This window comes from Spermophilus citellus (genome assembly GCF_964194105.1).
Source record: "Spermophilus citellus genome assembly, chromosome: 12".
Lineage (NCBI taxonomy): Eukaryota > Metazoa > Chordata > Mammalia > Rodentia > Sciuridae > Spermophilus > Spermophilus citellus.
Window position 1 is genome coordinate 78789683 of NC_138198.1, and position 16885 is coordinate 78806567.

The following is a 16885-nucleotide window of genomic DNA, read 5'->3' on the forward strand; positions in this document are numbered from 1 at the left end:
AAAATTTAAAAGCCTAATGAACTCTACAATACCAGAAACAGTCTGCTGAACAGAATTCATAAAAGATGGCTATTGAGATAAATCCTCAAAATAGTGGTGTTTTGAAATACGATTTTTCATTGTTAAATTGTACTTCAAGCTACCAGTTATTTGAATGCCATTAGATAACTTCTTCTTTCTTTCTTTCTTTGTTTATTTTGTGGTACCAGGGATTGAACCCAGGGGCACTTAACCACTGAACAATATTACCAGCACTTTTTATTTATTTATTTTTTTTAAATTTTGAGACATGTCTTGCCAAGTTGCTTAGGGTCTCTCTAAATTGCTGAGGCTTGGCTCTAAACTTTCCATCCTTCTGCCTCAGCATCCCAAGTTGCTGGGATTATAGGCATGTGTCACTGTGCTCAACTAAAAATCTATTTCTTTAAACATAAAATAATAAAAAAAGTTTCTGTAAGGCTGTGTGTGTGTGTGTGTGTGTGTGTGTGTGTCCCCATAGTTACAGTTTGTTCTCTGTCACCTTTTGTACTTTTAGTTGCTGTTTTGACTTTCAAGACTATCTTGTCTGGACACACAGTTAGAATGTTTTAATAAATTATTATGCTGCAAGTCCAGAATTCAGGATGAGAGAGCTGGATGTATCATTTTGAGCCAATGTCTTGGCTGGGCACAGAATCACGAGCCACTCAAGCAGGAACAAAACTTTATTTTTGAAAAAGCCGCCAATACTCCATACGCACCGGCAAGCCCAACCCGGTCCACCCACGCGCGCGCCTACTGGAACCAGGGCCCCGACCTCCCCCGGAATTCCCTCCTACTATCCTTCCCCAACCAATGGGAACTCTCCAGGAGTCCCGTAACATGAGTCCCGTGTAGCAGGCCAAGGTGAACAGCAGGAGTCCAATTTCCATACGAATGTAAATCTTAACATAATCATATCATCTCAATGGCTAGCTGGCATCACCTTACAACCGAAAGTGCCATGCATCATATTATTTGCTTGTGGCTCCTAGCAATTTTGACCTGACCTAACTTAGTTGGCTCACTATCAGACATGAGACAAATTTTAATTTGGTTAGTAACCTCACGCATAAGATATCATTTTCATATAATTCCTGTTGACAAGAAAAAACCTTGGCAGAATTCATAAGATTTTTTTTCACCTATTATAAATCCAACTCAACTCTTTTGGGAATGTTGAAACTTGTAAAAAACAAAACAAAACAACTCTCTCATAAGCCTAATTCCTCATGGGTTTCATGATACGATTTTTAAAAAGCTGTAGTTTTTTTAAAGTGACAGTTTTAATCCCTTAACATTAAAGATAGCTCATCAAAATAGAACTAGAGATGAATTTATTTTCAATAAGAGAAATACAGTAAAAAGAAGAATAGAAATAAAAATGTAGATTATTGATAAGTCTTTTTTTTTTGAGGAGAGAGAGAGAGAGAGAATTTTTTTAATATTTAATTTTTAGTTTTTTGGCGGACACAATATCTTTGTTGGTATGTGGTGCTGAGGATCGAACCCGGGCCGCACGCATGCCAGGCGAGCGCGCTACCGCTTGAGCCACATCCCCAGCCCATTGATAAGTCTTTAGTATGCTAACATCAGTGGTTTCCTATGCATCAGTATGATACATATTATATACTTTTCTCTCAAATTGTATACCCTTTTTAACATAAACTCAGCAAAATCGTTGACAGTGGACTCTTGACTTTTTTCTCAGTCCTCTGAAGAAGATTCTTTTCTTTCTTTTTGAATTTATTGTTGTAACTAATATCGGGCAAAAATATGTACATATGTATATATTTGTGTGGTACCATGTAGTGTTTTGGTACATGTATACTTTGTATAATAAGCAAATCAGGATAAGCATAACTATCTCCTCAAACATTTATCCTGTCTTTATTGTGAAAGCATTCAAAATCCTTTCTTCTAGTTTTTTGAAATACACAGTGCAGTATTATTATTTAAAGTCACCCTTCTGTGCAACCTCTTGGTACCCTGAGATCAGTGTTCCCCTGTCCTTCCCTCCTTGTCTACTCTCCCCAGCCCTTGGTAATCATCATTTAGTCTTTGCTTCCATGAGATCCATCTTTTTAGATCCCCCATATCAATGAGATCATGTGGTACTTGTCTTTCTCTGTCTGGCTTATTTCACTCAACACAATGACCTTTGGTTCTTGAGACCTGGGCAAAGGACAGGTAGCTGATTATCAAAGAAAAAGGAAATAGGTTGCCAACAGCTAACCTTCGGATAGCACTTCCTTGCTCAACCTGTTGACCACCTGGGAAGGGGAAGGATCTTACTTGCCAACCTAAGGATTAACCCTCTGGGTGGCTCTTTTCCTGCCTTTGGGCACATATGCAGGAAAGAAAGAGAGGGTGCAGGAATCTATAAAAAAGCAAGACATCCCTCATTCCTGCAGGCACCAGCTCTGGATGCCAGCTTCTCTCCAGATCTATCTATCTCTCTCTCTCTCTCTCTCTCTCTCTCTCTCAAATAAAACTTGCTTTCTGTGTTTGCCTAGGCATTTCTTGGGTGTTCAGTCTTCAATATCAGGGAATTGAGGACCCAGTTTCCAAGACAGGTACCAGTTCCACTCATGTTGTCACAGATGACAGGTGTTCAAGAAGTATACTCTTTTCTTTTCAGACCTAGTATGAATTTAGTGTAGCCAACAATTGTGGGGGAAAAAAAAAATCCACAATTGATTCAGTCAAATTTGTATACATATGGTGTTATATGTGAAGAGCAGTAACGATTAAGTACCTGCTTCATTGAATCAGAAATTTTTGTGAGGGGAAAAAAGTGAGGGAAAAAATCAATCACACATTTGCATTATGGTAACAAACTGAATTTTAAAATGTTACCTTTCTTGCATACTTATTAAGTAGAAGACTGTGTTTCCTAATCCATTTGGTGTATCTTCATGAATGTTTTAGATCTCAGAGAAAAAATTGTTGGAGTCATTCATTCCATACATATTTATTCACAACTAAACACTTTTCTAATGGCTGGAGTGATACAGTTAAATAAATGAAATATCCCTGGCCATACAGTGTATACACAATAATACAGGATGAGACCAGCAATAAAAGAAAAATATACATGTGTATGTCTCTGTATACCCATGAATAACTACTTATAAATGAAATTTAGTTCATTATGTATTATGAGCATAAAAAAGAAGAAACAGGAGAGGGAAGTTTTATGGGTATTAATTGGGAAGACTTCACTGGAAAGATAAAATTTGAACAGACTTAAGGAGTTGAGGGAGTGAGCCTCATATGTTGGGGTGGAGTGCACAGGGAACTGAAATATAAAGGCCTTGGGGAGGGAAGGTACCTGTCATCCAGAACAATGAGAGATTGGAGCCAGCAAAATAAAAAGATCAAGGAGGTATTAGAAGCCTGGCTTGGGTAGGAAACAGAAGGCTATTTCAAGGACCTTGTCTTTTGCTCTGAATGAGGTGAATGCTCATTGGAGGGTTATGAGAAGAAATAAGTGTCCTGAATTGTGTTTTAACAGGATCCCTCTAGAGTTGTGTGAGGAACATATCTGTTGGGTTGAAATAAGACAATAAAAGGGAGAATAGTATGATAATGAGGCTTTGACAGGTAGTAGTAGTAGAAGTTAAGAGACGGATTGAATGATTGTGGATATTTTCAAGGTAGAAACAACAGAACAGGCTGACAGAATGGACTGGCCTGTGATAGTTTATTTTAAATTAATTGAACTAGGCAACTACAAGGAAGGAACTTCAGTGGATCAAAATGGAAATCTCTGAAATTCAGGATTTGGGGAGAAGATCAGTAGTTTGCTTTAGGAGAGTCTATCAGACAGCTAAACAGAGATATTGAATAGGCCATTGGATATGGAATTCTGAATTTCAGGGGATAGATACAAGATTGAGATAAGAATTCAAGAATCAGAAGCATGTATGTAACATGAGATAATTTGAGATCTCTAAAAACGTGGTTATCAATAGGAAAGACCCAGGATGGAACTTAGATGGAGATTCAATACAATGGAGGTTGATGATAGAATCAGCAAACACTGAGTCAGTAAGATAGGACAAAAGGCAGATACAGTATCTATTGTTTTGCTCTCTTTTCTGTTGAATAAACATATATGTCTATTGTTTTTCTAATACTAATTATTAATTAATCCTGATGACTCTTTTGTCTGACTTTGTTTTCTTTTTCAAATGGTTTAACTCTTCCAATTCTTTTGCCTTTCATATATGTTTTATGATCAGCTTTTAATTTTATTTAGAAAATTCTTCTCAGATTTGGATTTTTATCTAAGTTGGAGGAGAATCGACTTCTTAATTATACTGAGTCTACCTTTCACAAATATGTTATACCTCACTATTTAGATTTGTTTTGATTTTTCATCAATGTTTTATAGCATTCATAATATAAATTGAACATGTGTTTTGTTAGCTTTATACATAATTATCTCATTTTTTGAAGCTATTTATTCAATTTCTAATAAATTCTATATATTATATTTTTTTGCTAGTCTCTGGGATTTTTTCTTTCTTTTTTTTAAGAAATTTTTTTAGTATTTATTTTTTAGTTTTCGGAGGACACAACATCTTTGTATGTGGTGCTGAGAATCAAACCCGGGCCACACGCATGCCAGGCGAGCGTGCTACCACTTGAGCCACATCCCCAGCCTGTCTCTGGGATTTTCTAAGTCAGTAATATTGTTTTCTATGAATAAATATGTTTTTTTAACCTTTTCTCATTTTTGTCTTTTATGTCTCTTTCTTTCTTATTTCTCTGGTTATAACCTCCTCTCCTGTGTTAAATGGAAATGGTTGGATCAGATAGCCTTGTCTTATTCCTAATTGTGGGGTGGTGGTGGTGGGGAAAAGAATTCAGTTATATCATTGGATATTATATTAATGTTGTTCTTTCAAATATATCTTTATCAGGTCAAATCAGTATTCATTTCTCTTTGGTTGAGAGATTTTATTATGTAGGGATGTTGTACTTTTTCCAATGTTCTTTTTATATCTAGTGTGATGATGCAAAGGATTTTTCTCTTTCATACTGTTGACACCCCACATTGATTGATTTTTAAATGTAGAACCAATCTTCCATCCTGGAATAAAACTACCTGGTCATGATCTGTTTTACTTCTTGTATATTGTTGGATTGGATTTGGCAATTGGTCATTTGCATTTATTTTCATGAGAGGGATGGTGTGCATATTTCTTTCTTTCTTTTTTTAAATTGTCTTTGTCTTGATTTGATATCAGTTTAATACTTGGCAAAGGAGATAAGCTGGGAACTATGTTGCCTTCTTCTATGTTCTGAAACTGGAAAATTCATACTTTAGGGCTGAGGTTGTTTCTCAGGGGCAAAGTGCTTGCCTCACACATATGAGGCACTGAGTTCGATCCTCAGCACCACATAAAAGATAAATAAACAAAATAAAGATATATATATATATATATATATATGTGTGTGTGTGTGTGTGTGTGTGTGTGTGTATAAAGAAATTTCATACTTTGTCAGCTTATCTTTAAATGTTTAGGATAACTCACCAGTGAATCCAGTTTGTCTTTCCTTTGGTGGGGGATGATTCAAACTGTGAATTATTTTTTTGGGGGGGATGTGCTAGGAATTGAACTCAGGGTGCTTGTCCACTGTTACATTCCCAGCCAGTTTTTTTTTTTTTTTTTTTTTTTTTTTTTTTTTTTTTTTGAGACAGGGTCTTTTTAAGTCGCTCAGGTTGACCTTGAATTTGCAATCCTCCTGCCTCAGCCTCACCATTCAGTGGGACTGCAACCATGCACCACTGCACCCAGCAGGATATTGTTTCTTGTTGAGCTTTAGAAGTTTGTGTCTTTCAGGGAATCTATCTATATGATCTAAATTGTTAGATTTATTGGCAAGAAATTATTAAAGGCTCCCTCATGATCCCTTTAATTTGCGTTTTGTCTGCAGTGTTATTTGGGACCTTGGCCCATACGTCCACTTTAACAATTTGTTGGAGACGGAGCAAGATGGCGGCTGGGAGAGCTTCTCGGGTTCTTCTCTCCACAGACCCACCCAGCTGAGATGGCATTCATGCACCAAACCTCCCTCACCAGAGCTAAGGAAATCAGGTGAGAGGCAGTAGTGCCTGCTTTTAGTTTAAGAAGATGAAAATGCATGTTGAAGAAGGCAGGAAGAAAACAGTTGCCCAGTCACCCCTCTCCCAGCCCAACAGCCCAGTGTGGAGGGAGATGCCTCTTGCCTGGGGGGAGACAGGGAAGTGTGGGGTGGGCAGAGCCCCACAACCCTAGGCCAGGCTGATACTAAAGGAGTAAGCTGCTGGAGTTGCCTTTGGCCAGGTGGCTGACCAGGTCACCATGCCTTCCCCAGCTTCAGGCTGCAGAGCCAGAAGGAGACTCCACCCTCAGGGAGCAGAGCACAAAAGCTGGCACAAGGCCATGTCCTGGAGTCCAGTGCCAAGTCTGCAGGGGTGAGACCCAGCACCTCTTAGAAGCGAAGGCCCTTATGTGCAGACCAGGGCTCACAGACAGACATGCATCAGGTGGAGAATTTTATTTTGAGACAGGGTCTTATTAAGTTGCTCAGGTTGACCTTGAATTTGCAATCCTCCTGCCTCAGCCTCCCTCCACTGAGCTACAACCCGGCCCAAGTGCCCAAGCACTTATTATTTCTTTATGATGAAAAATTTTAAAATTCTTTCTTTTTATTATTATCTATGGTCATTCTCCTATAGACAGCACACCATAACTTCTTGTTCCTATGTCACCGTAATTTAGTACCCGTTAATTAACCTTTCCCCAGTTCTCCCTTACCCAGGGGACAGATTTGACTTTTGGCCTGCATCCTTTCCAGACTTGGAGTGAGCTTGGAGCACACCTGCCCCCCCACCTGCTGAGACAGTGCAGGTCTCTGCCTCTATAAGATTCAGGTGTGAGCCAGCTTTTACCAGCACTGCTCCAGCCTCAGGCAGCAGCAGTATAAGGTGGTATAAGATCACATTTACTGGGGGTGGGATGGGGTAGTATGCACAAGACTTCTCTGGAACTTCGAATTGGGCTGGCACTGGGAAGTTTGTAATGGCTCCCATCACCAAGCCTGCCTGTTGGTAGAGACTCTGGAATAGCTCCTGTGCCAGGGGAAGACACATGGTCCCATTCCATAGGACATTTATTTCAGCTAGCATCAGCTGTGGCTGGTTACAGTAGTCTTGAACCTATTGCTTGGTCCACCTCAGCAGTAGGTAGCCCATAGCAGTGTGGGTCTTGGTCCTTCCCCAGTATTGTGCTGTCAGGCTGTGGGCTTAATGTGTGACAGTTTGGTGGCACTGGTAACTAGCTGCAGGTGAGACATAGAACTCTTGGGCTCGTCCATCCATGGTGACTATGCCAGAGCCAGTCAAGGGTAGTACTAGTTGAAAGTAGAATGAGAGTACCCAGAACTGGGTAGGATAGGGTAGGGGAGAGCTGGGGAAAGGTTGATTATTGGGTACTAAATTATAGTTCCATAGGAACAAGAAGTTCTGGTATTCTATTGCATAGGAGAATGACTATAGATAATAGTAATGTACTATATATTTCATAAAGTAAAAAGAAAGAATTTTAAAGGTTTTCATCATAAAGAAATAAAAAGTGCTTGGGCTGGGGTTGTGGCTCAGTGGTAGAGTGCTTGCCTAGCTCGTATAAGGCTCTAGGTTGTATCCTCAGCACCCCATAAAAATAAATGAAAAAAAAAGGTATTGTGTCCAACTACAAGTAAAAAACATATATATATATATTAAAAAAAGAAATGATAAGTGCTTAAGGAGACACATATGCTTTCCTTGATTTAAACATTACATAATGTATCAATACCTTATATGGTACCCTATTAAAATTTATAATTTTTTTGTGTGTGTCAGTTAGAAGTAAATTTTTAAAAAGAAAGTAAATGAGAATGTCACCGACTGAGGGAAAAAAGAATTTGTTAAAATATTACTGTTTTCTTCTCACCCAGTTTTACAATGGCATTTTCCTTGTGTGATAGATGTACAACGTGTGTTGTACTGGGATTAAACCCAGGAGTCCTTTCTCACTGAGCTACATCCCCAATTCTTTCTTTCTCCTCCTCCTCCTCCTCCCCTCCTCCTCCTCCTCCTCCTCCTCCTCCTCCTCCTCCTCCTCCTTCTTCAATTTGAGACAGTATTTTGCTAAGTTTTTGAGGGTCTCAATAAGTTGCCCAGGCTGGCCTTGAACTTGCAGCCCTCTTGCCTCACCCTCTACCGCCACACCCCCAGCCTCCTCTTGTGTGCAGCAATTATATATCTCATCTCTCCTCACAGGGGCTTTGACTCTGGGATTCCCTTTGTGTAGATTGCCTGGCTTTTCCAGGTGGTGAGTGTGCAGGTCCTGCTTGCTTGTGACTTTCTACATGTGATTTTGCTCTTTTCCTTTCAAATGTGTCCTACTTTTCCATACAATTGCAGAAGAAAGAAATCCTATAGAATTTCCTTATTAGGGGAAGTGACATGGAGGTCATTGGTAACTTGAGATGTACCATTTAATTAGAATGGTGGTGGCCAAAGCTTAATTTGGGAATAAGCTCTAGAGAAAAAGAAGGGAGAAGAGGAGTTGGAAACTGCAAGGTTAGGTCACTCTTTTTAGTTATCTTCCCAGTAAATGGCAGTGTCAATAGTAAGTGACAGCTAGGATGGGGAGAGTCTGTTGCTGCAGATTTTTTTTAACTAGGCAAAAGCACTGGGGCCAAGTGCTCCTATAAAGGGTCTTGGTTTGTATAAGCCCAGCTTGGCTTTCTTTTAAGTAGGAACCAAAGACGTCTCCTGGAAGTTCCACACACAGAGGCAAGCCTGTTTCTATTAGGCATGCTGGACATAAATAAATAAGGGGACTCGAATCTAGGGTCAAAGATTGAGAGAGAGCATGAGGTGAGTTGTGATATGCACACAAAAACAGTTGATCAAAGACTAATCCGTGGGGACATATGGAAGCTGGAAAGAGCAGAAACCAAGTTAGACACAGAGAAATCCTGTCTACTAGGATTTTGAATATGCACACGCTGATACTTTCAGACCTATGTCCATCAAACTTTAGTCATACTACTTTCAGAGTCTTTAGATTTGCATGGATCTGGATAAAATTCTGGATCTGCCATTTACCAGCTGTGTGACTGTGTGACCTGGGTCAAACTGTCAAATTGCTTACTTCTTTGTGCTTCCATTCTCTCTGGTGTGTGTGTGTGTGTGTGTGTGTGTGTGTGTGTGTGTGTGTTTGTTGTGTATAGCATACTTTTGAGGATTTAATAAGATATTTATGTAAAGTGCTCAGCACAGTGTCTGATACATAAGGCACACATAAATGCTCAGTAAGTGTTAGCAATTATTAATATTTTGTTATTAGTACTTTATTAGCTACAGTGAATTAATAATATTATTTTTAATGTTCTCTGTTACCAGAGACTAGCAGAGATAAGAGAGGTAGGTTAGAAAAAGCCACCATCCCAGTTTGGGGAAGGATGCTGTATAATCAGTAATGGTATAAAGTGATCCAATTTCCAGGAAAGACAGACAAGCAAGATTCAACACATATAGAAAGGGGTTCAGTGGAGAAGTTAGGCCCCAGAAAGTGAACAAGAATAGATTTCAGAAAAAAAGAAGACAGAAGTTCAGTATTGAATCTATATAATTATGGTAAGATTGTAACAGAGTTTGATAGAATGGAAATACTAAATAGTACATTATTTGGAATAAGAGAGTAAAAGTATTCCATTGTGTTTTTAAAAGCTCTAGACTCAAAACATTAGACAAATGAAACCCAAAGTGACTGAGGAAGTACTCATAAAATTAGCTTAGTCTAGTATGCATTTCACTTCTGCAATTTCATTAGGGCCTCATAAAATTATAGTAACTTAAGAAATCTATAGTTAAGTAATTAGACATGAAATAGAATAGCTCAAAAGAGGATTTAATCCTTCTTATATTATAGCTATGCAGAAACTTTGAATAAAAGGAATCCTTGGGGATTTTTTCTTGTCTGTCAGGAAGAATAAGTTGATGGAATAAAACTTTCATTTAGAGATTAAGAAAGCTGTAGCAAGAATATTTTAGGGAAAAATGTGCCCGCCTCCATATACATTTCTTAGAAATCCCTCCAGATCTCACCTCCATGATTTTTTTTATTTTCCTTTCTGCTTTAGTTGTATGTGGCTGAATATGAAAGTTATTGTTCTAAAGTTGATAATAATTCTTTTTTGTCTCCTACCCAATAATATGATTGCTTAGGTTGGCCAGGGACCAGTTTTGGTGGGATGAATATCTGTAGAGAATGTACAGAAGAGAAGAATCCTCAAATAACATAGCTAAAGAGGATATAAACCCATTTCTCTCAAAAATACAGTTTAGGGCTGGTACAGTGGCTTCATGGTCAGAGACACAGGTTTCTTCTGGGGCTAAACTCTGCCATTCTAGCCACTGACATTCCTCTTTAGGATCATCTCTTTTATTGTACACCATAACAAGAGGAGAGACATCGAAGGGCAAATTGTGTTTCTCTCATTCTATCAACTTCTGTTAGAGATTTGCCATGGAGATCTCCATACAGCCTTCTACCTACATTTAACTGGGTGAGCCTTAGACACATGGCCACACCTGTCTGCAAAGGAAGCTGAGAAAGGCAGAGCTTAATTCCAGGCAGCAACTAGAATTCTCTACTAATCTGCTACTACCAAAGACAGAATAGATTTTAGAAGGCAATTAGCTATCTTTGTCATAACTACCAAAGCCCCTGGCACAGATCTACTGATTCATGTCCCATTACTGATTCAAGTACTGATTCAATGTCCCATTGAAATTTATTCCTAAATTGAAAGAATATTTTTAATAAAAATATACATATTCATTATATAGCACATGGAACATACAGCAACATGGAGAGAATTTATTTTCTATTTTGACATTTTTATATCATTTTAATATTTCATATGTATTCATGTATTTATGAACCTATATATCCATTTACATAAATGAATAAATATCTAGATATGTTAAATGTTGTACATATTTACAAACATATATAACAATAAAACATGTATTTAATTTAGACCGTACTATAATGCTGTTTTATACATGTCTTTATTAACTTATTTATTATATTATTCAATCTTCCTCTCATCTATTTACTTATTTATTTTTTGATTGGTGCTTTTTACATCTACATAAATACTATCCACAAAATACTATTTGTATACATATTGTCATATGGTGTATTATCATATCAGAGTGTTCTCTTAATTCCAGATTTTCTGTAAAGAAGTTATACTTGAATTTTCAATATTATACCTAATGGGATGATGAACACTGTGTCTTTATATGTTTGGGTCCACTTAGATTAATTAGATTAATTCTTTGCTATAAATTAGTATAAATCAAACTCAGGACAAAGATTTTATACTTTGAAAATTCAGTATTAAAATTTGGGTAATTTTATAGTTGTTTTGTAAAAATATAGGCAGTTTCTTAAAGCTACTCTAGAGTTTTGATGTCTGTAAGTTTTCAAAAACAATAATACCAAAACACATACACATTAAAAAAAAAAGACATGAGCAAACTTGTATAGCATCACTACCTTTTGTAAAATGTGAGGTACAAATCCCATCTTTATGCTTTCTGTTTTCAATGTTAGTATTGAACAGAACACTGTTCTTGCTTACCTAAGTAAATGTTGATTATGTTGTGAAGCAGGAGTCAGGAGGTCTTATTGGAGGAAGCCTTGAACACATCCATGAATCCTTGGTCTCTCTGACCTTACAGGGATTGTCACTTTATCAGGAATTCAGCAGAGAGCATGTGACACAAATGTATGACTTCTTCGGGGAAAAAGACTCTGGGCTGAACATTGTTCTTATCATGTGAGAAGACACAATTTTTCTGTCTTGAATTCAGCCCAGTAGTGCCATTTGCTTTATGTTGATGGAGTGGGGAATGTCAAAGACCAGAATGCTTCATTTTTAACATTCAGACTGTCCTAAGACTCTTTAAAGCAAACCTGAACTTAGAATTCTAAGTGGTGTGTTTCAAATAGGCTGCTTAAAAATGGTTCTTGGCATATCTGATAGATCTTCTTAATTAACAATTTGAAGAAATCTAATCACTGAGGGGGCTTCAGAGTAGCTTAATTGTTCATAGAAGGACCAAAGCTTCTTTCAATAAGGTCTTTTTAAAAGGAGAATGCTAAACATTTCTATTTGACTAGCAAGGGTTTGAAGGATTTTTTTTTTAAGATGCGGTTGTTAATATGGGCAAGGATGAAAAAGAATCCGTTCAATTATTATAATTAGAGATCTGTGTTTAGGAAGAAATCTTTAAAATTTGCTTAGCATTCACTTTGCTTTATTCCATCCCAAATGATCAATTTAACAAATCTCATTCTTTGAGAAGTTAAATTCATTTTCATGACTTGGAGTATAGAGACTTGACTCCAGGAATCGTCCCTTGATTGTTTTCAAACTTGCAAGAATTAGTTGATGGTACAACTTCTAATTAGGCCATTTGCATTTAAAGATACATTGCACCCTATTTTTTCTTAAGACACAGACGTAGAAAAAGTAATGTCTATTTAATGCTTATTCTGGATCAAATCCTTCTTGCACATTGTTTCTAATTTTCACAAGCCAGCAAGGAAAGAGCTCTTAGGAGTTTCGGGGACGTTGGCAATTTTGCTTTAGGTCTCATAACTTTTCAGTTGTCAGAGGTAGGACCCAAAGCTTAGCCACCTGGGGCCAAAGGCACCAATTTGGTTTGCTAAGGAAGAGGCATTTCATTTGGAAAGGAGCAGAAAAAAAATGAATGACTGTGAAAAGTCAATGTGAAAATAAAAAGGTAACACTTCAAGTTGTTACCTGGTTTTCTTTTTTAAATTCTTAATTTAAACAAAGCCAATAAAAAAGTAAAGGTTTCAGAATTAAATATTAGTTCAGTACCAACTATGATGACCTAAATAAAGTATGCCTAATATTTGCATTTCTAGATATTTCATAGTCTTTCAGCATGTATCTTGAGTTGATCTAAATGCAAAATAAAGGAAAGATGTTTTGACTTATGTAATGAAATAAATGGTTAGTTTTCTTCTGAAGACCTCATGAGATTTGAAAGGATAGAACTGTGGTAGTCACAAGCATCAATGTAACACTCACAGAAGGCTCCCAATGTAGGGAATGCCCCATAGATGAAGAATTCAGATGATTTAGGATGGAATTCTTTGAACAAGATGAGAATATAAATAAGCATCACATTTTTCATGTAAGGCTTTTTATTCATTTGTAATGTTCAAATGTTCACTGTATTACCATAATATAATGTTTAAGGAGCCTGATATATTTGGATCTTGAGAGGCAATATAGCTTAATTCTTACAATAAGATTTCCTGGTTGCAAATCCTGAAACAGTCATTTACAACTGTGAGTTCTTTTCAATAATTTAACTCCTCCATGCCTCAGATTCTTCATTTTTAAAAGGAAGGTAATAATAGTACCTTTCTCATAGGGTGTTATAGGATTAGGATTACATGAGCTAATAGCAAGCTGTAAAGCTTTTAAAAAAAAAAGCTTTTTTTTTTCAGAGTACAGTGCTTTATAATCTGTACATGTTATATGAGTGTTTGGTGGTTGTTTTAGGAAAAAACTTGCCATCCAAGGATGACTACTTGGGTAAACAATAACTCTACCTACAACATATAATTTTGAAAATCCAATCCAGCAATTTCTTCCTCCCCACCTCCTCCTCCTCCTCTTTCCTTTTTTTTTCTTTTATTTAGTGCCAGAAAAATGCCATCATAAGTTTCTGTGGTGGTATGTTGTATTAAACAGACACTTATTCATCCTAACACAATTTTGGAAGGATTAGACACCTCTGAGTTTGTTTGAAGTTGGTTTCCTATCTCAGCTCATCTTAATTCTTTAGTCAGGGAGGAAGTTGACTGGACTAGAACTCTGAGTTCTAGCAAGAGCAAAGACTATATTTCAAACTAATTTAGAGAAAGAGAACACGAGAGTTTTGTTGGAGCTGCATCTAATTCCTTGACAGACCTTGGGTAGAGGTCAGGCCATAGTTTCAAAAGTCTGATGGCAGAAAGCGATTTTAACCCTGGCCAATCTTTTAATTAAGTGTTCGGGTAGCGACATTCTTAAAGATTCAAAGCCTCAGAAAGTTTACCTATCATACTGCCTAAGTCCTGAGTCTTAGGCAGGAAGTTGCTTAAAGATGATCTGGAGCAAATCAAAGAGGAAACCGAGCAAGGACAACATATAGCAGGAGAGGACTTAAGCATATTCCTGTGATGGCAGGGGACTGTGGTCCCAAGTGCCACTAGTTCAGGCTTGAGCAAAGAGGAAACTGAGAAAAATAGTTCAAAGAAACTTGGCAATGTCCTTGAGAAATTGGATGGATTGAGGCAAACTGTCTTAGGAAAAAGGCCTGACAATTAGGAAGAAAATTGAAAAACATGTTCAGTCTTCAGTCAAGCCAAAGGCAAAGTAGACTCTTTTTATTTCCGCTCACTTGTGTCTCAATTATATTATCAATATCTGTATAGTACATTCACTGAATTACAGTTCCGGCTCCTCACTGCACAGGGAGTGTCATGGAAATGAACTGTTCATATTTTCCTTGTTTAAGACTAGAGTGGTTAATTGCATTGACTGTCACTCAAACTGAGATGGACTTCCATCGGAACAGTAGTGGCAGAGTCTCCTAAGAGCCAGGGAGATGACACCAAGCAAAACTGATGAGATGGTGCAGAGAATTGCCTGTCAGCAGGATGACTAACTATTGTTCAGAAGGAAGCAACTTTTCTAATGCACACCAGACAACTTCTTTTATTGCAAAGGGCAATCACAGTGAACTGAGGTCTGCCGTCACAATGAATCGAGGTTTCTCTTTTAGATACCTGCTTTTCCATGTGCTGTGCTCTGGATAGGATGCTCTGCCTGATGTACTCTTCTGTTTTTCACGCTGAGATCTCATTAGCACTTGCATCATTTTAAAGTTGTAGTTTGGTTAAATTTTCTTTTAAGTTCAGAGATTTGGACCACGTGTGCCAATGTATTTGGGCTCTAAATAATGATAAAGTTATTTCTTCATAAATAGAAAATGAGTCATTATGTAAAAGAACAGGTTCAATATAGGATGCAAGAAGTGGCACTCTCCCCATTGAACCATCTTGAGTTTTGATGGTGACTCATCCATTACCAGGCAATCAGTGCTCTATGATCTGTGCGAATCAGGAAGGTTCAGGAAAGATGGTTACATATGCATTGTTTGGGAATTTTAATTAATGTTTTCTTTATCATTGTCCCATGAGTTATTTTATCAGGTGACAATAGCTTCTCTAAGAAACTGGCTTCAATTCTTTATTTCAGACTTTCAAAGGAAAATGATGTAATAATATGAATTATACCAACTGTGACCTTGAGATGGCTATTTTAAATATGAAAGCAAATCTTCAGGTGACTAGTTCATAAAGAATCAATTTATTTACCCATTTTTTTTATCTTGAAAGGATTTTCATTACTTCCGCTTGGTACAGCCTGATAATTAATTTGGAATTATCTTGAAAGAATTGAAGAGAGATGAATGTTTCAAATCAAAGTTAAAATGAATAAGAGATTTTTCTCTGAGAAAAAGAACTCTGGTATATCACCTGATAGCTTCATTATTAAAGAAGCCCAATCATTGACATAAGTAATGATAATCTTACTTACTAAATGATTTTTTATTAGCAAAAACAACAGTAATAAAAATCAGAGAAATAAATGCCACATATAAATTGAAAGCACACAAGAACAGATATGCTATTAACCTTGTCCAACAGAAAATCAATCGTGGTGATATTTCTTGGGCTTGTGAGCCATCAATTATAAAGGGCTGGGTGGTCACATTTAGTCATCATTTAGCTAGGGAAAAAAGAGAGTAAATTGGACCATACATTTCTATATGTCGGCTTTAGACACCTGAGTTTTGTATGAGAGAAAAGTTTTCTTATTTAAATGACAGTTCTGCACATTCATATCATGGTGTGTTTTTCCACCTTCTTAAAATAAGCTTCTCTAAGGCAATTAATGTAACAGAGAGTTAGAGGAAAATGAAGTGAAGGTCAGGTTCTGTAGGACCTAGAAGACATAGTTGATGAGAATAGAAGAGGTTTGGAGGGATGACTTAGGGCTTTTATAAGCATCAATTTAGAGTTTTCTCATTTAAAGAAAGAAAAAATCGACGTGTGCTGCATTCCTTTGAGGCTGACATCATCAACATTTACCTAATCTATAATTAATCTGGCTTTGGTCATACTTTTACTTCAATAGTAGCTCCATTAAATTACATTTTAAGAATGAAATGGTAACTGTTTTTTTAAGTTTAAGTAATTTATATTCTTATAAATTAATTCTATTAAATTACCATCAAATGGAATTTATTTTACATTTACCTGACATCAGCCATATATTTAAAGTATTATAAATTATAACAACCAATTTATGTCTTCAAATGTGGACTATTTACATATTAAGATTTATCATAATAAGGCAGTGATATTTTGTGTGTTTTTTTAAGCAATTCACAATTCACATGTTTTGTCAAAAGAATATTTGAATCTAAATATTAGTACTAAATGTGACTTAAAGTTTCTAATCCATCTTCTTTATTATTTCTTTCTTTTTATTTTTTGTTATTAGGGATTGAACCCAGTGGTGCTTTACCACAGAGCTAAATCTCAGCTCTTTTTATTTATTTTTTATTTTGATACAGGGTCTCACCAAGTTGGCTACGGTCTCATTAAGTTATTGAGGCTGGCCTCAAATTAGCAATCCTCTTGCCTTAGCCTCC